Source organism: Mus caroli, chromosome 16, assembly GCF_900094665.2.
Source record: "Mus caroli chromosome 16, CAROLI_EIJ_v1.1, whole genome shotgun sequence".
In the NCBI taxonomy this organism is placed as follows: Eukaryota; Metazoa; Chordata; class Mammalia; order Rodentia; family Muridae; genus Mus; species Mus caroli.
Window position 1 is genome coordinate 39,494,082 of NC_034585.1, and position 26,586 is coordinate 39,520,667.

A 26,586-nucleotide genomic window follows, 5' to 3' on the forward strand; every position below is an offset into this window, starting at 1 on the left:
TATGTATATATATATATATATATATATACAGATAAGGCTTGGAGAGTATCATGGAATTGGGGGGGGGGTGGAAAACCATTAAGATGCAGACCAGGACATGTGATGTGAGATATATGTCTGTATAGGACAGGAAAGTCACAGCCATGGACTCTCAATAAAGTTGTCTAAACAAGACTTGAAAAAGGAGAGTCCAACTGACATGCCAACATGGATGAGGAAAAGTCTTACACAGCGCCACCCACCCCCATGAAGAGATTCAGGCAATTCCTGGCTGCTGAGAAAGAGAGAATCAGTCTTCTACAGGGATGTGTCGCCCTGATAGAATCTCCAGCCCCAAGGCTTAGTCCTTAACATGTGTGCAAAAGCAACACTAAAGGGAACGTCAGGCTGCATCTGTATGTTTATATGTGTGCGTGTCTGTGTGTAACAATAGTAAAGAAAGAATAAGAGGTTATGAATTTGGGAGAAAGGGGAAGTAGTTGGAGGAAGAGGAGAAAGGAGAGAAAGGATGTAAATATGATACTCATACATGAAATTCTCACAAATGTAAATAAAGAGAATGAAATAACAGCTTAAAGAACAGAGAAAGAAATAATTATACTCTGAGTACAGCCTTTGTGCCCTTGAAACCAAATTGTTATTTTATATTTTATGTCATTTTGTTCTTACTTTACTTCCTTCTTTAAGGCTAAATACATATTTTCTTGTGTGTCTGTTTTTCAAAGAGAATAGGCTTTGAGCTTCCTTCTGAGCTTTCCTACATGTAAATGTAGGTCAACACTCTATGTATTAAGCATACTTTTTAGTATAAATAATGGAACCTCCCTACATACTTGTTAATAGCATGACAAGAATTAGATATAAAAATACCTATTCTTGCTCAATAAGTGAAAGTATAACTTGTTAGCAAAATTCTAATGTTTCCAATTATGCCTTCGCTGCTTTTATTTGCTTCTGTCTTGTGGACAAGGTTATGTATCTTGAACCCCTTGATCAGATATAGTCTTACAGCAGCCTTCTCCCTCAAACACATGTGATGGACATTTTTGTAAAGCTATTTTCCCCTCTCTCTTTAAAAATAGAATTAAATCGATACTGTATACCCAATGAGAATAGTAAGAACAGCAACAAGAAGCCCCCATGCATGCTGCACTGTGGTTGGGCATTGCTTCTGCTGTGGTCAGGCTTTGCAGGTGACTCCAGCATCCCTCTGAGTATTCTTGGTGTTTCTCTTGAAACTGATTTATTGTTTTGAATTTTCAAATTCTTTTATCTGTTAATATTTGGGTTATCAAAGCTGATGCAACACAGCAGGTGTTACAACATACTGTTTAGTGTCTCAGAGGAATTAATTTGCTTATGGATCCAATTCAGGAGGAAACTAGAGTCCCAGCATAGGAAATTTGCTCAGGAATTGTTAACTAGGACCCAAAAGTGCAAAGAATCTCGATCTGTTTACTTTAACTTATGGGGGGATAGAGGGACAGCACGGATTTCTGCAGCCCACCCCATATAGGGATGAATCCCCTATACAGGCATCAAATCACAACCAACCTTACTTAAGGCCATTTCTGAAATGTTCTGGTGGTAGATGGAATCTTCACAATCATCATAGATGAACATATGGGGAGCACAGTGCTTCTAGTCACAAACAATCAAGGTATAACTAGGAAGAATCAATCATGTAGCAGAGGCGGGGTCAGGCTTTCCAGGAGGATATCTTTCTTCTACTATATCCATCACTATTTCCTCATTGCTGGAACCAAATAATTGGCACACACACAAAAAAAAAAGCAAACCAAGGAAAGAAGACGAGTTCATATTGGTCTATAGATGAGAAGAGGAGTTCATATTGGCTCATAGACAGTCCATTATGGTGAAGGCATGATAGGGTAGGGATAGGGTATCGATTTTTCACAGTGTCCACAGTTAGGAAGCAGCACGAGATAAATGTTTTCCCCCCTTAGTCCAGAACCCCGAACAAGGAATACGATTCCGTTATTTATGGCAATTTCCCCTCAGTTACATCTATCTGGAAACACACTCGCATATGTGGCCAGAAGTGTGTGTCTCCTAGGTGACTCTATATCCTGTTCACTATCAAGATAGGCCATCACAAAAAAAGGAACAAAACCCCAAGGATTTCACTTTCTTCAGCACTTGACTTGGGATGTGAAGGTATTTTAAGATAATTTTAGCATCCAAGGTGCTAAACAGGCTTCACAGAAGGAGAGAAACCCAGCTATTCTATAAATAAAACACAGAATAGTGACTTGATCTGAATGAAACAGGAAAGCATGATTAGAAGCTGGAACTGGAAGATCACTATCAAATCTATCAACGTCAATCCCCCACAAATGAACAACAAGCTAACGAACTAGAAGACCATATTTATCCCCAGGTTTCCATTTTGTCTCTATAATCTTATTTTATAAAATGGCCCACATGTCTCTAACCTAAGTCCCTTGTGCTGAAGTTAGAGGCATGAAACAAGTAGGAATATTTAGACACCTCTGTGAACCACTGCAATGGTGAAGCTTCACTCCATGGCTGGGAGCGCTGAGGCCTGAGCTGGATCAGTCTTCAGCACTAAGACTATGGGCATATCTGATCTAGTCTTAGCAACTGATAACTATTTCTGCTGCAGGCTGTGGGTATCATCACCCCTTTCAGTGTATTCCCTTCTTTTTATCAGGCCTCCCCAATGTGTTGTTTTTAATAAAATCTAAATCATTCAATTATACCAATAAAGATTCAGGAGCCAGACACATGGGTGAAGATGCTAGCTACTCAGAGAGGCAGAGAAAGCACCCAGCAGACCTTCCTTCTCAGTCATCCAAAAAAGAAGTTCTCTTTTTCTACGCCATCTCAAAACTTCAAGTGCAATGTCCTTCTCTTGCACTTCCTCTGTATCTCTCTATCCATTTTACTCTGTTTTCTTCCTATGTTCACTTCTGTGCATGGAATGGATCCCAAGTTGGACCAGTCACTGAAGGGCCTTTCCTTTAGTTTCTGCTCAATTTTTGTCCCTGCATTTCCTTTAGACAGGAATAATTCTGGGTCAAAGTTTTGAAGATGGGTGCGTGGCCTCATCTCTCCACTGGGGGCCCTATTTACCTACTAGAGATGGTCTCTTGAGGATCCATCTCCCCACCATTGGACATTTCTGCTTAGGTCATCCCCATTGAGTCCTGGGAGCCTCTCACATCCCAGGTCTCTGACTTTCTGCCTCTACTCCCACAGCTGCATGTTTCCATTCTCCTGGTCCTCTGGGCCAAGGCACTTTCAACTGCATTTCTGGAAATCTATTTCTGTGTAAACTGGGCTCTCAACAGCCTTCACATAGAACTTCTCCATTGTCTGCCTTCTCTACCAATGGATATAGGTAGATCTGCCAATTAGAAAAACCTTCTTCATCACACCCAACATATCAAAAACATTATCTTCAGGGGTCTTAGGATCTCAATACTTAGCATGTCCTGGTCATAGAGCCTCTTTGCTTTCTCCAGTCTACAAATGGGAATCTCAAAAGAGAGTTAATAGAAGACAAGAGAGATCTTTAGAAAGAATTTGAGAGAGTTCCAATGAAACTAATAACAAAGACTCCCTACTTTGGCACAATAATTCATGAGCATCGCAATGGTCAAAGAATGCCCTGAATTCCAGCTTAGTCTACTAAGAAACATAGAAAAGAAACTAGTAAGAATTTGGACTCAATGAATAATCAGTAGAAGAGGGTGAACTGAGAATATCAGAGTACTATGTTCAAAAAGGTTTAGAATTCGATTTTCAAAGCTGAAAAAAATGAATAAACTATTCAAATAACTACTTATCTTTTTATTGTGAATGTAGATTCTCACATGTCATTTCACTATATATATATATATATACATACATACATATATACATATATACACATGCATATATATATATATATATATATATATATATATTCACTATAACCAACACCACGAACTTGAGTGTATTAGCCACTTTTCTGTGGCTGTTGATAAAGTATCACCATGACCAAAACAACTTTTAAAAGAAGCTTATTTTGACTTCCAGATCAAAGGCTAAGGTATAATAGCTACTGGCAGGCATGGTTTTGCTGAACAGACCCATGGAAGAACACATGATGTTTGGAGAGAATATAAGTAGGACTCAACAGATAGTACAAGGTGCTGCCTTGCTAGCTGTGCAGTGCTTCACTGCTCTTGTTTCTTCACTGATCTCACTTCGTTGAGAGAGATATGGCAGAGAAGTTGCCCTAGTATTACTGCTGGTTCTGCTTGCTCCCACTGACTCATGCTGATTCGGAGGAACCCTAGCTGTTTCTGCTGGATTGTGTCCCTAATACTGACATAGATTTGGAGACACTTAGTGAACTGGACTGTTGGCATCCTGACACTACTGAACTGGACTGCTGGTATCCTGACAATGAAGATTGGAATTGCTTTAAGGAAGTACTGCTAAACAGGTCCACATCTCCTTGTCCTATTCTCCATCTTTTCCCCCTACCTTTAGACAGTGGGCTAGAAGGGGGACTCAAAGCATTTGAGAAACCTTATTAAAGTAGGTTTTTAAAAATCTAAGCCTACAGATACCATGCTTACCTAAAAACACAGTAGGTAGAAGGGTAGGCATAGTGACCTCTGTCTCTTGTATATCTTCTCAGAATGAAATAGGGAAGTTTTGGCCTTTAATTAAGTCAGATAGAATATAAGAGCTAAGGATATGACCCCAAATTGGAAAGCGGACTGAAGTCTATATTGTCTTTACTATAGACAATAGTAAAGTGGGTCCTGAACATGGTTCAGTTGTCCTTTAGATGATGGCAACCAATCAGTTTTGAAGATCAGTGGGAGACAGAGAAGCAATTTTAATTGAGTCCCAAATCTACAACTTGCTAATTATGTGAGCCTGGAATGGTCAGATTCTCCAGACTCACCCTTGAGGTCTTGACATATATGAAACTGCCATTACAATGCATGGCTTAAGGCCTACTGCAGAACTCAATAGACTAACATATGTAAATCAGTTAAAAAAAAAACTATGCATGTTCTTGCAAAACAGGCTATTCTAAATTTTAGTTATTTCTAGTTGCATGGAGATTTCCTGTAAGTGAGATCACACATCCTTAGTTCTATCTCCCTGCCTCACGCTGTGCCATTTTCTCAGAAGGCTTGAATGTGATTCTTTGTAATAAATCATTCAAACAAGTGGATAAAAAAGTTTCTTGAGCAAGAACCCAGGCTGCGCAAGTCTTGTGACAGAGTCAGATGGTGCCTTCTCACATGGGGAGTTGCCAGCTGGGCTGGCAGGTGAATCCTGCTGCTCTCTCCTGGTTCTCATCACTGCAGGCTGGCATTAGGTAAAGTAAACTCCTTCCCCATTTGCCTGAGGGGGAAGATGTCTAATTACAATGCTTCTGATTTCCCTCTGGAAAGCTGGCGCCAGAGACTGAACTCAGTTCTCCCCTCAAAGTCTCCAGAGACAAGTGGTCTCAAAAAGGCTCAACCACTGCTCTACACACACACACACACACACACCCTTGAGAATACAGACAATGGCTGCCAGTATTGACTCTGCCCAAACCAACTCTACCACCTGGAGACCGGAATAGACACAACACAGATAACTAGCAGGGCCACTTCCCCTGAACAGAATACCTCAGGAGGCTTTGATCCTGCCTATTGAAGGTACTCCTTTCATGTGTGTATTCTACCACAGCATTGGCAGCTCTCTAGTGAGCAGGCTCTGATTTTCATATTTCTTCCCATTGCTTTCAAAGAGCATTCTATGTAGGAAAAAGCACCCTTCCCCCACCGTGCCTCCTGTCCTTCTCAAGAGCAGTTCTGACTAAGGCTGATTTGAGCCTCTGTGCCCCCACCCCGCTCCTTCTGCTTCTCAGAAAAACTATACAGTTAAAACTCAGAAGGCATTTCATCCCCCATAGGAGAAAGCAATTTGAGTGTTTTTAGCAGGGAAATCACTTCAAAATCATCTCTTTCCACCCCCTCGGATAGCTGGAGAAGCCAGGAAACCAAGCCACGCGCTTCAGTACAGACACCATCACGAAGGGAAGTGCCACCCTAGGGATGGCAGGGAGGGAAGGTAATTCTGCTGTGCAAATAAATAGCCAGCCACTGTCCATTAACAGGCGCTGGTTAACAGAACCGAGAGGCTTTCCTCTGGGTTTCTAACTCCAAGGGTTTTCATTACTCTGGGTGATTGTCTGCAGCGTTTTTCCCTCTAACACCTGCAGGCTTCATCTATCTGACTTCCTCTCAGTTACAAAATGGATAATATTGACTTGCTAAAAGTAAGAATGGGTTCCAAACCAATGTCCATCATGTGTGAATAGCATCATTTAAATGCACAGCAAGGTCCTAGCTCTGACCACATTACCTACCACTCTTTCTTTATCTCTCTTATTCCTACTCTCTCTTCTCCTGCTTTTGCCATTCCCTTCCTCCTTCCTTCCCTCCCTCCCTCCCTTCCTTCCTTTCTTCTTTCCTCACCAGGATGAAAGTTAAGGAAAGATAGAAGAGGTGAGAAACTGTCACTACATAGTGACTTATTTCTTCCAACTTATTTCTTTCAGATTGTTAGCTCCAACCACCCTTCTGAATTAGGACTAATCTTGGGCTCCCTTTGGGAAAGATTGTAGGTTTCTGTTCCTGGAGCAGTGGGAGGCCATTCATGTGAACACAGAATCAGCGTCACTTGGCGACATAATGAAAATGAAGGCTCCTGGTACTCACCCCAGACCTGCTGAATCCATCTTAGAAAGACTTTCAAGAAACAAAAGTATCAATTAGTGTTTTAAGACCCATAGCATTCTTTTACCAGAACTTTTGTTTCCTTTTCCCATGAATCTCCACAAAGTCTCTGTAACAAACTCTATGTATAAAATTCAAACACCATCCACTGGGTCAGTTGATATTCTGTTGATAGTCCTTTCCTTATGCAGGCTTCTGTGAGCGGCACTGAAGCACTGTCAGAGGTAGGGGGCCTAAGGTTTCCAAACCCCAGCAAGTCAGTGCTATCTTTAGCTCTAACAAACCCAACAGCTCCATGTCTGGGTCTTGTAAGCCACTGATTGCTCCTGAGATCTTGCTGGCTTGACACAACAGAACCCATCCTGGACCAGAAATCAACAGGACTGGATTCAAAGTCTGACAGTCATCATTTCATCCTGCTGCCTCTGTGACTTCAGGCAAGAAACTAACCTGGTTCCTCACATCTGTGTTTAAGCTGTCAACATCAGCTTAGCTTACCACAGAAGCTGGCTGTGGTGAGTAAATATTTAAAGATGCTGCAAACTGTGCAGCAATAGTTCTTTGTTGTTTGGTATTGGTATTGATAATTAATCAGTTTAGCAATAATTTCAGATTGGAAAGAGATTGATAAAGTCAATCTATTCTAAAGGATTTCTTTTTTTTTTTTTTCTTGTAAGAGAAGTGACAGCTCAGTTCTATGACCTTTGAAAAGACAAAACAAGGAAACAAAAGGATGGGGAGGTGGGTGTGGGTGCAAATGTGTGGATGGAAGCAATTACTGAGCATGGACAGGCGTTAGGTGTTTGCATGTACATTCCTTAGATACAGTGTGAAAGTGCATACACCCCTGTGGTGGACTGAAAGACTTACCCTTTCAACTACTAGCAAGCTCTACTAGTAGAAAGCCCCCATTGTTGGCTCCCTTTAGGTATCACTGCAGCTCAAGAAAGCCACTCATCACAGCCTGTGCCTATTGGTTGTTGGACAGAAAAGCACCAAGACTCAGCCCCACCCTCCCATCTCGGCCCAGCTTGGAGAGTTCTATATTCGGTTGATGATGCTGATTTACCTGTCTTCTGCTCATTCCTGCTTCTCCTCCCTTTGCTTAGAGTCTAATGCCTAGAACAGTCCCTTATAAATAATCTGCTGGCCAATTCTTCTACCAGAGGCAGCTGCCCAGAGCAGCCACCCCAGGACGATTCCTCACACTTATCCCTATCCCTTAAACCTCTCTTGTCAAACACTCTACACCCTTGAGGTGACTCAGAGGAACAAAGTCTCTTGGAGCTAAAAACAAACTTAGGGAATATGTCATCCAGCTACTTCATTTAATAGAAACTACCCATACCTGGGGATGGATAGAACACTCTCTATCAGCATACAAAGTTCAAGGCTACCCTGATTTTTTGTCTTGTCTTCAAAAGCAGATGCCCATTTAATATGTTAGAATAATGTTGATTTCCTTTTATTAGATATACAACAAGATACACTGGTTTTGCTGAGTCCACCTACACTTTTGATGAATATTAAGATTGAGAATTTCTCATGGCAGATTCAACAGACTCTGATATTCTATTCTATTGTTCTTAAATAGTACATTACTTCAAGGGACTTCTCTTAAATCATCAACCTTGATGTTGGAAGAATCATCCCAGTTCAGATTCTTGGTTAAGATGCAGAGCAAAGCAGTCTAAGATGTTTAGCAATAAAGGCTCAGCTATATAAAGACAGTAGAGCTATGCACTGTTCTCAGTCTGCACACAGAGCATGGCAATCTTTTTCCTGAAATAGATCTCCTAGTCTGGGCTCTGTACACCCATAATACTTCGTGTGGATGAATCTTAATTATGTTGTGACCACAGTGGATTAGCATGAGCCATCATCTTCCCATGTGGATGAGCTCTCTTCTGTCAGTCACTGACTGTCCTTACTCACCAGAGTGTCTTCGTCTGGTGAGCACTCTGCAAACAGTTACGAAGAGGCAATACTGTGTTCTTCTCTTCATGCTTTCCTCAAGGTGTGATTAATCCCACCAGAGCAGAATCCGACCACCACCACCACCATGATATAAAGCCAAATCTGAAGCAAGATGTGATTAAATACTAACCAGATGGATGGACTCTCTGTTAAGGTACAACTCTAGATCTCCAGAAAATGGCCCCAAATCACCTTTGTTTGACCCAACTATACTGGATGTGCTTAATCACATGTGGGCATAATAATTAAAACTTTAAATGTAACTTTGGCTCTCATGGTATCTTGTCTAGTTAGTCTTCCAGGTCCTGAGGATCCCAAGGAAGTCTAAGTACAGAGCAGCTTTAAGAATTAGCTTGTGGCCGGGCGTGGTGGCACACGCCTTTAATCTCTGCACCCAGGAGGCAGAGGCAGGTAGATTTCTGAGTTCAAGGCCAGCCTGGTCTACAAAGTGAGTTCCACAGTGAGCTATACAGAGAAATCCTGTCTCGAAAAACAAACAAACAAACAAACAAACAAACAAACAAAAAGAATTAGCTTGTCTTGATGCTAGAGAGATAGCTCAGGGATTAAGAGCACTTACTCTTCTTACAGAAGATGAATTTCTGCTTGTGGACGTTGTACATCGTGGTGCGCACTAGGCTCCGCACCACGATGTACAACGTCCACAAGCAGAGGGCATGGTAAGAAGCATCAAATGTATTCTCTGTCACTATGGAGAGAGAGGGGGGCCTTCTGGGAAAAGCAGAGGATTGCATCACCGATTTGATTAGCAGAATGGCGAAGGAAGGGTGGGGTAATCCTATGCACTGTGACGATTTTTTTTTCTTCAAACACCTCCACCTTTCACTGTTGTTGCTATTGTTGCTTTTATTAAACAGGATATCAAATCCAAGTCAGCAAGAACTGAGTAATCAGAAAAAATGTCATCAACCTTGCTATTTTGATTTTTGTGATGTTTCTAGGAATATGCTTTATCTGAAGTATTCTTTATTCCTAGGACGGTGGAAGGGACTTAGCAGTGGGTGCTGAAGGTGACGATTGTAACACAGATGAGCTTTAAACTATGGCAGAGGCCAGGCGCCCTAGGAGAACATACCAACATTAGAAATGAGAAAACCAAAAAGGAGGTGAGAAAGAAGTAGCAGAGAATTATCAAGAAGCCCACTATTAAGGAAAGAAACAATTTAGAGAAAATTTACATTCGATTTATTGTTTGATAAAGAATTGAAGGGTACCACTTGATTATTTGATTAAGCTGAAGACAGAGACTTTTGCTTTTACACTAGATCAAATGGTATATCTGATCAGAGTGAGAACAACTTGTGCTAAAAGCTTTCTCTTCATCTTGTCAGGTACACTAGAATTATACCTGCCAGTGGAAGCACATAGCATAAACTATGGTAATGCCATTTGACTAAGGCAGCATACAATACCTGACTAGCCACAACATCTATGTAAGTGCTGCAAAGAAGATGTAATGAACTTAAGTATGCCTAATATTTGAGTAGCCTTTTCAGAATTCCTCCACAGACTTTAGAAAACTTGCCATAGCAAATCCTGCTTGTGGACGTTGTACATCGTGGTGCGCACTAGGCTCCGCACCACGATGTACAACGTCCACAAGCAGAACACAATCACAAAAGAACTCACACAATATGTATTCANTGATAAGTGGATATTAGCCCAAAACTTAGGATACCCAAGATATAAGATACAATTTGATAAACGCATGAAACTCAAGAAGAATGAAGACCAAAGTGTGGAGACTGTGCACCTTCTTAGAATTGGGAACAAAACACCCAGGGAAGGAGTTACAGAGACAAAGTTCATAGCTGTGATGAAAGGATGGACCATTTAGAGACTGCCGTATCCAGGGATCCATCCCATAATCAGCTTCTAAACGCTGACACCATTGCATACACTAGCAAGATTTTGCTGAAAGGACCCAAATATAGCTGTCTTTTGTGAGACGATGCCGGGGCCTAGCAAACACAGGAGTGGATGTTCACAGTCAGCTATTGGATGTATCACAGGGCTCCCAATGGAGAAGCTAGAGAAAGTACCCAAGGAGCTAAAGGGATCTGCAACCCTATTGTTGGAACAACATGATGTACTAACCAGAACCCCGGAGCTCTTGTCTCTAGCTGCATATGTATCGAAAGATGGCCTAGTCGGCCATCAATGGAAAGAGAGGCCCATTGGACTTGCAAACTTTATATGCCCCAATATAAGGGAATGCCAGGGCCAAAAGAATGGGAATGGGTGGGTAGGGAAGTGGGGGGCGCTATGGGGGACTTTTGGGATAGCATTGGAAATGTAATTGAGGAAAATATGTAATAAAAATATTAAAAATCAAAAAAAAAAAGAATTTGAAGGTAAGAGAACCATAAAAAAAAAAAAAAAGAGCCAGGTTCAGATCCTAGCAACTGTATGGGGGTCACAACCTTTTGTAACTCCAGTTGCAGATCAGATGCCCTCCCCTGGCATCATTAGGTAGTCTTTGGGGTACCTACAACTTGGGCATAACACTAGGACATGGCAAAGCTAGGGATTTTAAAACCTTTATAAGCATTTGGTCCTAACAGACATCTATCTCTTAAGACATCTGGCTTCCTTTCCTGTTATTAAAAGTGTAAAGATAAGTCAAGATAATAGTTTTAAAAATTCATTCATTTTATTTCATGTGTGCGAGTGCTTGCCTACATGTATGTGTGTATGAGCACTATGTACACCTGAACACGGGGACAGAACTACCTGACAAGCAGGATGGCTAAATTATGTATTCTCTGAAGGATGTCTAAAGTTATCTATATGCACCTTGACCCTGCTATTGCAGCCTGATTGGCTGTTGCTAAGGAGTGTGGGTTGCCATAGGATGCTTGCTCAGGAGAACTCTGTGATTTTCTTCCTGGAATTGGAGTTTAGCCTCTGGTCTCACACAAAATGGAGTTTCTTCAAAAAACGGAGTTGGCTGGGCTTTACACTATAAGAATTCTCAGGTTTCTTCTTAGGTTTTAAGCCTAATGCCCTGAAACCTTCAAAGAGTCCTTCAGCTCTCAGACTTGGGGAGCCAGAGAAATCTGGAGAAACATGTTCCTAAATCCCACACATTGTCTCAACTCTTGCAAATAAGGACCTTCAAGACCCGTTGGTCCTTCACTGAGTGCAATGGGATGGAGCAGCTGGTGGCTCACCACATGTCTTATTAAACTAGGAGTTAATCTGATCAGAGCCTCAGCCTAGCTGTGGCTGGCTATATTTCCTTGGGGTTTTTGCTGCCCCTGAGGGGGAGGGGAGTGAAGATGCAGATGAGAAATTGAAGTGCTCTCACTGAGGCATGCCCAGATTTGCAATTCAATGGCATGGGGGGGGGGGTGCGACTCAGCTGAAGCTAAATGCCGCAGGGTCATTGGGGTTCTTTTTAGCAGCAGGGACTGTTTAAAGGGATGAGGGGTCAGGGATCTAGGGCATGGTAAGAAGCATCAAATGTATTCTCTGTCACTATGGAGAGAGAGGGGGGCCTTCTGGGAAAAGCAGAGGATTGCATCACCGATTTGATTAGCAGAATGGCGAAGGAAGGGTGGGGTAATCCTATGCACTGTGACGATTTTTTTTTCTTCAAACACCTCCACCTTTCACTGTTGTTGCTATTGTTGCTTTTATTAAACAGGATATCAAATCCAAGTCAGCAAGAACTGAGTAATCAGAAAAAATGTCATCAACCTTGCTATTTTGATTTTTGTGATGTTTCTAGGAATATGCTTTATCTGAAGTATTCTTTATTCCTAGGACGGTGGAAGGGACTTAGCAGTGGGTGCTGAAGGTGACGATTGTAACACAGATGAGCTTTAAACTATGGCAGAGGCCAGGCGCCCTAGGAGAACATACCAACATTAGAAATGAGAAAACCAAAAAGGAGGTGAGAAAGAAGTAGCAGAGAATTATCAAGAAGCCCACTATTAAGGAAAGAAACAATTTAGAGAAAATTTACATTCGATTTATTGTTTGATAAAGAATTGAAGGGTACCACTTGATTATTTGATTAAGCTGAAGACAGAGACTTTTGCTTTTACACTAGATCAAATGGTATATCTGATCAGAGTGAGAACAACTTGTGCTAAAAGCTTTCTCTTCATCTTGTCAGGTACACTAGAATTATACCTGCCAGTGGAAGCACATAGCATAAACTATGGTAATGCCATTTGACTAAGGCAGCATACAATACCTGACTAGCCACAACATCTATGTAAGTGCTGCAAAGAAGATGTAATGAACTTAAGTATGCCTAATATTTGAGTAGCCTTTTCAGAATTCCTCCACAGACTTTAGAAAACTTGCCATAGCAAATGTGTGTGTATGTGTGTATAAATGTATATGTATGTAAATATATGTGTATATATGTATATATATATCATATATATGATAGTACTATTATATCTGTCTTTTCCCACTTTATCTGTCACATTAATGAGTAGGAAAAGCTAAATAAATAAACTTAGGACTCATATTTATTAATTAGTTCTACAGTATTGGTTTCCCTTGTAGGAGCAATCTGAAAGTTCTACTGAAGATTTATGCTTTAGGTTTCCAAATCAGATTCTATGCATAATGGAGAGTTTGTCCACCATGACAACTCAACCTGAGAATTAAAGACTTTCAGGACATCTGCCTCCTGTCACCATGGATCTGTTCAGACAGATCACTGCAATTAAATACACTCATGCAAGCTAAAGAGGACCATTACTGCTCCAGTCAGAGAGTCACAATGCAGCTACAGGGTAATCTACAGCATGTTGAATTGGTCAAAACAGAACACATTCTACAATCAACTGACAGATTCTGATGAGAGGACAGTGAGCAACAAAGAGGGGAAGCAAAGCTGTCCTCGAGATATTTCAATTTCATGTACTCCCAAATTGAACAGATTTCCAGAAAAATCAATTTAAAGGATCATCTGTCTGTGAACCATTCAGAATGACTCCTGTTACATTTAGTGAGATTGTGAAAATCTTCTGTAAGGCAACATACTTTAGCTCCTTAGAATACAACACACACAAAAAAGTACTTAATAAAACCCTAACTATATGCTAAGTATTTTGAATCCTGCTTTTATCTACAGAGAACACTTATGAGAGCAGTTTACCTTTATATAATAGAGATCATAGTATTTTAATGTTTGAAGATTATGCATAATTCTGTAATTAGAAAATAACATCAATCAACTAAAGAAAGAGTACAGCTATTGTGATGGTTTGTATATGCTCAACCCAGGGAGTGGCACTATTAGGAGATGTGGCCCTGGTGAAGTAGGTATGTCACTGTAGGTGTGAGCTATAAGACCCTCATCCTAGATGCCTGGAAGCCAGTACTTTGCTAGCAGCTTTCAGATGAAGATGTAGAACTCTCAGCTCCTCCTGCGCCATGCCTGCCTGGATGCTGCCATGTTCCCTCCTTGATGATAATGGACTCAACCTCTGAACCTATAAATCAGCCCCAATTAAATGTTGTCCTTATAAGAGTTGCCTTGGTCATGGTGTCTGGCACAGTAGTAAAACCCTAATGAAGACAGCTATCTACACTCTAGAATAATGGTATAATTTTAGGACTAAATGCTCAAAAGTACAGAAGTAATTTGGCTCATTAAATTTACAGGACCAATTCTGGCAACACTATTGTCTGGTGATCAGAACCACTACAGCTGCTCCTCAGTGTCCATGTGAGAGGCTCAGAATGACTCCAAAGTCATTTCTTGCTCTAACCCCAGTTTTAAGAGTTTGAAGGTTATAGGGGCTTGAATAGGTTTGCTCCCCCTAGATTCATGGCCCACATGGAGTTGTGTCCACATTAGAATAGGTGTGGCCTTGTTGGAGGAAATGTGTCACTGTGGGAGTGGCCTTTGAGGTCTTAGGCTCAGGCTCCTCCCAGTGCAGAAGAAATCTTCCTCCTAGCTGCCTATGAGACAGTCTCTCCTGGCTGCAGTTGAATCAAGAGGCAAAACTCTCAACTCCTTCTCCAGCACCACACCTACCTGGATGCTGCCATGCTTCCTGCCATGATGATAATGGACTGAACCTCTGAAACTGTATTCTAGCTCCAACTAAAGGTTGTCCTTTATAAGAGTTGCCTTGGTCATGGTGTCTCTTTGTGGCAATGGAAACTCTAACTAAAACAAAGTTATTTTGGAAATATTGTCTTTAATAAGGTGGTGGTGTCATTTATTGTCCAAATTAAGACATCTTTGTGGGCAAAACTGGAATGCTACTGATAATTATTCTGAGACGTATGTATAAATCAGAACCTCAAGTGGAGTGTGTTACATTATGACCTTGTGTTGGTTTAAGTGGGAATGGTCCCCATACACTCATATATTTGAGTGTTTGGTTCCCAGTTAGTGGAACTGTTTGTGAAGGATTAGAAAGTGTGTTCTTGTTGGAGAAGGTGTGTCCTTAGAATCAGACATTGAGGTTTCAAAAACCTGCTCCATTCCCAATCTGATTTTCTCTTCTTCATGCCTATAGATCAGATGTAAGCTCTGAGCTACTTCCCCAGCACCAGGACTGCCTGCTTGCTGCTATGCTTCCCCCTGATTGTCATAAACTCACCCTCTAAAGCTGTAAGCAAGTCTCCAATTAAATGCTTTCCTTTATAAGTTGCCTTGGTCATGGTATCTCATCACAGCAATAGGAAAATAATTATGACAACATTGTCCTTAAAAGATAATGGATTTCAGACTCATTGGAATCCCAAATTGTTATTTTCCAGGTACTCATATTTCTGAGAATAAAAAAATAGATGACACAAAAGGAAATAAACTGAAGCCTTTGAGTGGGGTTGGCCTTCCAACAGTTTATGAAATGACTCAAAGAAGTGAGTTTTAAACAATTCAGCCCTTCTGTTAAATGGCTAACTGAGGCCAGCATTAAAGCATTAAAAGGACTTCAGACTATCATGAAATGAACCAAGATATGGAGAAATAAAAACAGTGGAAGAGAAAAATTCTGGGTAGAAAAGAAAATAATTGAGAACTTATGTATAAGGGTATACGGTCTAGTCACATGACCCCTTTAGAATTAGTATTTAAATGAACAGCTCCATAAAAAGCAGAGTGTACACAACAGAACAGATAAATAGCATCTATATAACATTATCAAGGCAAACATCACCCTTCTCTATGGCTAGATAAATGCTAAAATATAAAGACCCTTATCAGACATCAGTTTCATTTTCCTGGTTTTGAGTTAGTAAATTCCCAGTCATGAAAATGCATAATTATAGGAGGTTAAAAACTAAATATATATAATGTGAGGTAGACAGTTTTCTATGGTATGCTTTCTACAGGGAATAAAGAAGCTAACTAAAATAATTAGTTATTGCTAGGATAAGGCTTTGATCAAAGAATAATAATAATGTTAACTTATAAATATCTTATATAGTGGCACAGCAAACAAAAAACAATATATTATTTGGTCCTTTTACAGCTTGAAACAACAAAAAGATTTTATTATTGTCCCAATTTTAAGAATGAGGTAACTGTGGCCTAAGGGGATTAAAAAAATTGTGCTATTAGTTCATATTTACTAGATAAATTGGGACCAGAACCCACTTCTCTTGATCCCCTACTTGTCTTTTAATTCACTGTTCATTGTACTTGAATACCTAGCTAGAACAGTTGACCTTGAGAAAGCTACAGTGTTAGGGACTTCTGAGCACTCAGTTAGCCAAAGTCCATCTGTTCAGCTTTCGTAATCCCTTCCCAACTCAAGGGCAATCTATCTCACTCATGCCCACCCCATTCACCAACTGACCTGCCATGCTCTCTGAAAATTGCTACTGTGTTTTACCTTTGGAGTAACCAAATTCAATTACAGGTTCTGCCTTTGTGTTTCCTCAGCCTTTCTTCCTACACAAATTGATGGTGACAGCAGAGATACCAATTCAATTACATACCATCTTCTGGTTCCCAGTAATGATGCTGAGTAGGTCAACGAGGACCCACTTGGAACAAGAATGGCCATGACTTAAAAGGAAAGAATAAGCAACAAAGACCTGAGTTACAAATCCATTTTTACTTCTTGGGAAATTTTAAGCCATACCATCTTACAGAATAGACAGGATATGTTACGAGAAGGTAGGAAATATAGTAGATCAGTGCATCTTTCAGTGAAGAAGTATGGATAAGAATAGAGTGCTTTAAAATGATATGGCCAAGATGAGCAAAAATATCCCTAAACTCAAAAGGCTACCAAACAACTAGGTTTTATAACAAACATGTCAGAGAAGAATAAAACACTTTTGATATTTTAATTCATTTATATATGAGCTATCCTCATATAACAATGCAGGTGAATCTTAGAAACACAATGAAGATGAAAAAAGTTAAAGTGTTAATAATATGACAGGCACAGGCTACTTAGGAATAAGGGGATAGAAAGACTCTCTAAAGAGATAACATTTGAAAATATGAATGACAGGCACAAACATTACAAATTATAAATATAACACACATTACTAAATTTACTAAAGGTCAAATGAATGAAATGTGGTTATTCAGTGTATGTATACTTCTATCAGAGACTCTAACGGTTTCTACTTTAATAGTTGTAGTTTATCCAATGTAATGGATAGCATTCCATGACAACTTCACAGAGTCTAGAATTCTTTAGGAGCCACGCCTGTAGAGAGGTTTTGGGGGCATTACCTGGATTATGGTCAATCATGGTGAAGAGACTCACCCACTGTGGGTGGCCCCATTCCCTGGCTGGAATCCTGGACTATATGGAATGGAGAACAGAAACTGGAGCACCAGCATGCCTTCCTTGCTCTCTGCTTCTTGACTACAGATGCAGCTGGACCACCTGCTTTAAGATCTAGCTCCCATGACTTCCTTATGTCTTAAATTGTGAGGCAGAACAAAGTTGCCTTTGTTAGAAGACCTTAGCATGCTAACAGGAAAAGAAATGAGAGCATCTAGGAACTGAGTATAATGCTAAACTTAATCCCTGCTGTTTACCAATTCAAGTCAGGATTTTATTGTTTTGAAGATGTTGTTTCCATGACAATGCCTAAAGAAAACATGTCCTAAATATGCCTCCTGCTTGCTGTGCTCTTCCTGCTGTCCACTCTTGGCCAGCCACTTACTTTTGAGTTAATATAGACTGTTTTATGACTTCTGCATTGGAGGACCCATATTTTTCTCAACTATATCTACATAGAAAAAAAGTTGAACAAGCAAAACTTTATTCTTTCTCTGCTAAATCAACCATCTTATTTGAATTTAATAAAGGTTTCCACTACAGATTTGAGCCAGTTCAACAAGTATTTGTGGTATAAATTATAGAGTGTTAAGCACCAATGGGAGAAAAAAAAAACGAACAAATTATTAACCTTGTTTTCTAAGAAACATAAGAATAGCTTATTATGAGGGGTGCTGTGTTTCTTCTCCCTTGGATAGAAATTTCTTAAAGTTGTGGGACAGACAAAGAACCTAAATGACATCAGGGAAATGATAAGATTAGATAAGGTTTGAAACAGAGTGGGATTTCAAAATGGGCAACATCAAAAAAAGTATTCACTCTAAAGGGACAGCACAATGCATTAACAGAAGCAGAAAGATGTAAGGAACGCTTTGGGAATGGCAGTGTTCCAGCCTGGTTGAAATGAAGGTCATTACGAGGAAAGCAGTAACAAAATTGAGATAAATGGGTCAGGACACTATTAAGCTGTAATTAATAACCAGCATTAACTGATAATGCTGGGAGACCATGGGAAGCACCAAGAGCTCTTGAGGTGGGAAACCTCAAAGTATAAGTATTATGAACTGGGAAGTATATGGGGGATGGGGAGCCATCTAGTAATATAGTTCTTCTATAAAAGATGTTTGTAGTGGTGTATATTGGGGGAGGGGAATATGCTAATGAGTACAAGTGCCCATGGAGACAGAAGAGGTCACGACCAGATCTCTAAGGCATAGGGAGGATGTATTCAACATCTGGAGTAAAGTGTTGGCATTGTGAACCACTTCTACAGAAAAATACAAACTTGTGATAGTGCAACTAATGGAATGAGGCAACTGATTAGCTGCGGAGTAACTTTGTAAAAGCCTTTAAGAGGTTATCTTGGGAGGCCGGGCGTGGTGGCACACGCCTTTAATCCCAGCACTTGGGAGGCAGAGGCAGGTGGATTTCTGAGTTCGAGGCCAGCCTAGTCTACAAAGTGAGTTCCAGGACAGCCAGGGCTATACAGAGAAACCCTGTCTCGAAAAACCAAAAAAAAGATTATCTTGGGAAACAAATGGTGCTTTTTAAAAGAGAAATTATTAAGAGTATGAAATGCAAAATTTATTTTAAAAGTATTAAAATTGGGACATTATTTGGTTCTGTGTATTTTTAGCATGTTCTCCACAGTCTTAAGTATAGAAGGCTTAGTCTCTAAATGATGGCTCTGTAGGGATGCAGTTGGATGCGGAACTCTGAGTTCACACTTGAATGGAGAATTAAAAGGGGAACTCAGTTCAAGGAAGTAAGAGACAAGGAGCTTGCCTTTAGATGGTATGTTCTGTCCCCAGCCATTTCATTCTCTCTCTGTCTCTCTCTCTGCCTCTCTCTGTCTCTCTCTGTGTCTCTGTCTCTGTCTGTCTGTCTGTCTGTCTGTCTGTCTGTCTCTCTCTCTCTCTCTCTCTCTCTCCTTTCTCTCCCTTTCAGGAAAACCAAGGCATTAGCATCCTCCTCCACCTCATGCTCCCACTGCCATAAAATTCTCCCTCACAAAGAGCCCATCATTATAATATGTATTGGGGGGGAAGGGAATATGCTAATGAGCACAAGTGTCCACGGAGATATTACCGAGGAACATTGAGCCTATGCTGACCACGGACTAAGAGCTCTGAACCCATCGAACCAAATAAGTCTCTCTTCCTTCACATTGGTTTTCAGAGGTATTTTATCTCAGAAACACAAAGCTCACATACAGAATTAGTTCTGACAAGTAGAGTTACTACTGTGACTTTAAGCAGACTACGTGATTCAGAAGCTTTTAAGATTGGCTTGCAGTAAAAGTCTAGAAAAGAGAAGCTGGTTGGAGAAGAGCAGACAGTAACACATGTGGAACTTAATGAGTGACTCTTGTTGGACATCAGAAGCATACAATGCTAACAAAAAGCAGACAACAAGGACTGTACTCATGATGTTTCAGACAGAAATTAAGATTCTAGTGCAATTTATCTGTGGGTCATGTATGCACATTCTGGCAAGAATCTCATATATATATATATATATATATATATATATATATATATATATATATGAGATATATATATAGAGAGTCTCTTGAGACTTGGTGAGGAGGGGAGGGGGAGGGGATGGAGTCCCTGTAGCTATCCAGGCTGGGAAGCAAACCTCGAGAAGAAGTAAGAATAAACACCTAGTATAGATTATCTTAATTAATTTGAATCAGACTTCAGGAAATTTAATGTCATGTAGCTCACTGTCAGCATATTTAAAACAAGTATATCTTGGGAAAAGGTTTCCAAACAACAATCAGTCCAATTTCAGGTGCACAATAAAGCCTAAGGTGTGACTATATGGAGATGTTTTACAGACTACATGTGACCATGAGTGTGGTTTCTATAGCTAAAAGATCCAGAATCTAGTGTGGTCTTTAACTGATAACATAGAATTCATCGGGTCATATATGTGACATATGACATTTACTCTAAGGATGGATAAAGGTCTAGGGATGAAAGAGTCTGGGATAGTCATTCTGGGAAATTTGGGTGAGGTCTCCCTCTATAGTAAAAGGGGGGTAAGGTATGCCTCCACAGATAGAAAAAGGTCACCAGGTCACTAACAAAATGCACTGTCAGTTTTCTGGATGGAATGTAGGTATTTGATTTTTATCTCCTCCATTGAAGAGAAACCACTACATGATTAACATTCTTGGTCCTCTTGATGGTTCTCTTTAGATACAAGGACTTCTGTGCTCCCGACAACTTTGTATGTGGCTATGTTTAAATGTGAGAGACTTCTTAATCTACTACAGAAACTTTGAAGGTATCACTGCATTCATACCATGGCGTAAATTACTTTGTAGAAAGAACCAGGTACAAAAAGCTGAGCAGAAAGGTTGGAAACACTCAGCACTTTGCCCAGAAGAAAGATTCATGTAAAGTTTGGATTGAGGAAGCCACAGCTGCTGAAGAGGTCAGCACTACTAAAGAAGCCAAACACATGGCATTAAGACAACAGGAGCAGTGATTAAGGGCATCTTTAGAATCTACCAGACTCCAAACATAACAGGCTTTAGAGTATGGAAGAGTAAATTGTCTTAAAAAACTTCCCACTGGGAGTACCTCCAGGATAGTGTGCTTACAAAGGGCAGTACAGAAATGTTCCTCCACCTGGCTCCCCAGAGACACAAATGTGTAGGCCAAAAGAATTGAGCGATTCATTACTTATGCTGCCAGCAGACCTCAGTGTCATCCACATGACACACATACATGGAATGCAGGCATATAGAAAGGAAAAGATAGGACAATCAAACACTCAGATTTCAAAGGAAGGCTTGGGAGCCTGAGCTATGTGTAGCAGTTGGGAGCCCTTTCAGGGACCACCTGAAACTAGTGATATGTGAAGATATGAGAATGAAGTTGAAGTCCCAGGGGAGGTCCTTGGGAAGTAACAGGACAGGATCACAGGAAATTTGTGCAGGAGGACTGTAATCAGCAATCGATGCAAGTCAAGGAGAGAAGATGGGCTGACTGAAGGTGGCAAAGCCATAAGTGTGGGGCTTTCCCATACTTATGAAGCTCATACCCCATGACCACATGTACTGGATGCCAGGTATGAAAGTACTAGACTGAATATTTCTTTGTTGGGCTTCAGTCATCTTTTGATTCAATTCTTTTTGCTACTTTCCTATTCCTTTCTTTAGTCTGTAGTTGTATTTGGGGTAAATAAAGTTTTGGAGTGTGTGTATGAGTGTGTGTGTGTGTGTGTGTGTGTGTGTGTGTGTGTGTGTGTGGAGTGTGTGTGTGTGTGTGTGTGTGTGTGTGTGTGTGTGTGTGTGTGTGTGTGTGTGTGTGTGTGTGTGTGTGTGTGTGTGTAGAGGCTCATAGCTACAAGTCTCCCTTGAATCTCAGAGGAGCCTTTGAACTTGGACTTTTGAGCACGGCTAGAACTGATGAGACCAGATTCTTTTGGTCATGAAACAGACATGAGCCTTTGGAGGTCAGGGTATAACATTATGAAACATCTCCAAAGGTTCATAGGTTGAATGAAGGCTTCCTAACAGCTGGTGACACTAATCATTAATGATTGAATTGGTTGTGTGCTAACTTAATGATTCCATTCATTGATAAGTTCACAGCTAAAGGTGATATTAGAAGATGGGACCAAACTGGAGGAAGTCTGTTATTTGGAGCATGCCTTTAAGGATATAGCTCTCCTGAGCCTCTCTCTTCTTCTCCCATCTCCTTTCCTTTTGTTCCCATGAGGTAATCAGCTGTCTTTACCATTGCTCCTGCTGCCATGAAATTATGTTGCCATAGGCCCATAGCAATGGAGGACAAAAACCTCTGAAGCCTTGAAGCCAGGATAAATTTCCTCCTTTAAATTGATTTCTTAATCTCAAAAAAGACTTTATTTTTACTTTCAACTCTCTATATAAGTGTGAGTATATATGTGGGGTACAGATGAAGCAGTTGGATTCCTGAGGGGGTACAGTTAAGGGCAGTTGTGAGCTTCCCCATATGAGTGCTGGGAACTGAAATTGGCTGGTCTGCAGAAGTGATCTTGACTTTGTACATGCTGAGCCCTGCTTACACCAATTTCTTATTGGTTATTTTTCATAGCAGCCAAAACTGGACTACCACAGGCATGCGCATTAAGACTGGTGCTGGAAACCCTATAGGTAGAACAACATTATGAACTAACCAGTACCCCGGAGCTCTTGACTCTAGCTGCATATGTATCAAATGTATGGTCTAGTCGGCCATCACTGGAAAGAGAGGCCCATTGGATTTGCAAACTTTATATGCCCCAGTACAGGGGAATGCCAGGGCCAAAAAGTGGGAGTGGGTGGGTAGGGGAGTGGGTGGGAGGGTATGGGGGACTTTTGGGATAGCATTGGAAATATAAATGAGGAAAATACCTAATAAAAAGTATATATATATAAAAAAAAGACTGGTGCTGGAAACCTGGGAATAGGCCCTGGGGTACACAGAGTCAAAGAAATCATTTGAGAGGTGAGAGCAGTGGCCCTGAAGAGAATGAGAAAACAAAACAAAAAGAAAAAAGGTGTAGAAATAAAAAACTGGCAAGCAATGATCTAATCTAAGGAGGAATCAGTACTCCAAAAGGGAAAACACGGGAGTAATAAGAAGTAGGGTAGTGACTTTCTTATAAAAATGGAGAAAGATGAAACCTTATAATGAAATAAAAGGAAAATAAGGGAATTAAATGCAGTCTGGAGATGTGCAAGGCTATGAGACTCACTGCCTAACAATGGAGGGAATCTTGATTACAGCTTACAGCAGAGTGAATATAAACATATGCATACACAAGGCCAAAGGGGCTGGACAGCAAACATGAAAGTAGGAAGTAAGTCACGTATGCTTCATACGCCACTAGGAGAAGTATAGGAACTAAGGTTTCTTTTTTTTTTTTTAAGATTTATTTATTACTATATGTGAGTACACTGTAGCTGTCTTTAGACACACCAGAAGAGGGCATCAGATCTTATTATGGATGGTTGTGAGCCATTTGTCTCTCATTATGGATGGTTGTGAGCCATTTGTCTACAGCCATACCATCTTGAATGCTCCCCATCTTGTCTGATCTCGTAACTAATGTTTCTTTACTGCCTTCTTTGTCCCATCACTGTGTAGGATACATTTGGGATTTACTTTGCTCTCCATACCAACACTGTGGGAAGTGTTATTCTTTTCCATTGAAAATGAAAGTCCAAGGTAGAAGGAGATTAAACAATTGGCTATGGGGCTAGGTAGGAAGCTAACAATATAAAATCTAAGGTGCAGGGAGTTTAAACAAGTTGCATTGAGGCCGAAGATGTGACAATATTCTGAGTCAAGAGTCTAGGACTTGGTTTTAGCAGAAAGGAAGAAAAATACCTCCTTCTCAAACACTGAAATAAAGGAAGAGGGGATGGTAAAATATATATTCAAGGTGAATATGTCTGCTGAAAGAGGTTGGTTGGTTGGTTGGTTGGTTGGTTGGGAAGACAGAGTTAAGACAGATACAGTACAGGCAAGAACCTAGAGATTCTAAAATGGCATGTGGACCTCCCACCATGCATTGTTAGGGTCAAAGAAGAGAGGCATGTGAAAAGTTGAAGAATATGATGGAGATGAAGAACAATGAATGAGAATGAAATCCAAATAAGGCGAGAATCAGAACTGGAACTGGGTACAAAGAGTCTAAGTACACAGACATGCCAGAAGAAGACAAGAGTTGAAGTAGTTCAAGTCCAACATTGAAGACCAAGGTACTAATTACAGAAACCCTCAATCACATGGATGGCAAAATTCTTGCAAAAGACTAAATCAAAGTCTACAATCAACCTCCCCCCCCCAAAAAAAAAATCTCAAGGAAAGAGAACAGTGATTATAGGCCACTTTCATAAGTAGAAAGTTTCACAGCTCTACTGCGTGGATTTTATAATAATGAAGAAAAAATAGCATAACCAAACTGAAGTACCTTCATGAAGATGGTACCATGGGAGAGTGGACTGCATGTGATCACAGGAAAGCAAAGGGGGAAAAAAAAGATGACACCTTTTCTGGTCCTGAAAGAGAAGGCTTGTTTTCATTGGAAACTTGGGAGGAAAGATGGTGTCCAGGAAGACATTCCAGAGCACTCATGGAGTTTTCCAAGGAAGGATTGAAGACAAAAGGAGATTGAGTCCCAATCAAAGGATGGTTCTGCGTCAGGCATAGACAGAACACAGGAGGGATCTTCAGAGGTCACAGCTGAATCAAATAAGGAGGCTGATGCTATTTTAGGAGGAGGATTTTCATGAAGGGTTGCATTCAGCTCCGAAATGAGAGGAGCAGGTACAGGAGACACACGAGAGGGACACTTAAGCAACCGAGTATGGAAAGTGCCAAGCAAATAGTGATTTATGTAGGCAATTGCAGAACAAAATAGCCTCTGTGTTCTAATAAAAGAGTAAGATAACAGGACAAGGAAGGAATGCTGCTTCATTAGCCTGCCCCTACATCGACTTTATTCTACTAGTAAGGATTCCCATCTTCTGATGAAAGAAGAAAAAGTGTGTGTGTGTGTGTGTGTGTGTGTGTGTGTGTGTGTGCAATCAATATACATGCATATGTTAGGTATATATGCAGATACACACTGCTGTTTAACATATCAAAATGTATATGTTAACAAGCATAAAACCATTCTTCAGCACAGCTCTGTTTCAAATGATACCATTTCGATATTTTCCTTCTTTGCTGGGTGTAGTGACTCACTGCTGTGACCCCTTAACCCATCAGGCTGAGGCAGGAGGATTGTCATGATTCATTGTCATTAGAATGTCTCATTCTAAAGGGTCAGCCTGTGCTACACAGTGAGTTTCAGGGTGTTAAAATCTTCAGTGCAAGGAGCTGCCTCAAAACCTCTCAGAAATATTTTCACTCATTGAACTTAATCGCAGCTAAAACTTCACTTACATTTTCTGTTTCCTCATCCTTTACTTGCCTCTTGCCACATGAAGCTAAGCGAAGCAGGGACTTCGAAAATTTCACTCCTCAGTCCACAGGATCTAGAACAAGGCTGGTCTATAACATACATCCAATAAGTATGGACTGACTCAGTGGCTACATTAAAAGTATTCCAACAGTCGGTGGTAGTAATTTTAAAAGATGCATCAGCTATACAAAGCTCACAGAGCGTCTTATGAACTAGGAGAAACACGTAACAAAATGTGCTGCTGTAGGGATAGTAATAATAATAATAATAAAGGAAAAGGAGCTAAAGACCAACCTTGCTTCAGTTAGGAGCATCAAAGATGAAATAACAGAACAGACAACTGGTCCCCCAAGCCTAGTGCTCTTTTCCCAGAAGATCTACCTATGAGAGTAAAAGTAAAACTAAACAGCTTATTTTTGTTTCTCTTTAAAGTAGGCTTTTAAGAGTACACATAAATCAGATATATAATAGTACATGTATAAAAACCTGAATAACAAATTAGAATCCCTAAACTTGTGTGACATATTCTGAACATTTGATGCATCTATTATGCAACCAAAATGATACTTTAGAATTAGACTAATAGATTAAAACCTGAAAGTTTATCTTAAAAGGTAACCAATGAACAGAAGCAAGGCAGCTCATTCCAGAATGAAGATAGCAACCTCAGTCTATGAGGGGGGATGGGGCAGGGATTAATCTGGAAAGTAGAAGATACTTCATCAGCCTGGGCAGTGTAGTGAGCTAGAAGATATGAACCAGAAAGCTGTTCTTTTGGGGAAAGAATTATAATCAAAGGGAGGAATGGCAAGGTGAGGGTTTCTTTTAAGTAGACCATTCACTTAGTAGAGGCTGAATTTGCAGGGTATACACCTGGAGATTTGAACAGCACTTGAGAAACACTTTCATACTTTTAAAGATGACAAGGGTCTAAACTAGGTCTGGATCATAAAGTAGAGAGGAGAGGGGACACATTTGGGACTGCTAAGTGAATTCCATTTAGTCTAAAGTCGCCTCCATAGACACATTTGTCCTAAATATTTCTCCATACATAACGAACTGCAAGCTAACTTTGTGTGTTAACAGACTGGAAGGTATTCTTATACCAATTACCTGAAACT

General features: G+C 40.4%; 1 long non-coding RNA gene across 1 annotated transcript in view; it reads right to left on the reverse strand.

Moving 5' to 3' along the window:
- Positions 1 to 26,586, reverse strand: part of LOC115029568 — a 163,803-nt gene that overhangs the window by 135,900 nt on the left and 1,317 nt on the right. The gene's annotated exons all lie outside the window — the stretch shown is intronic.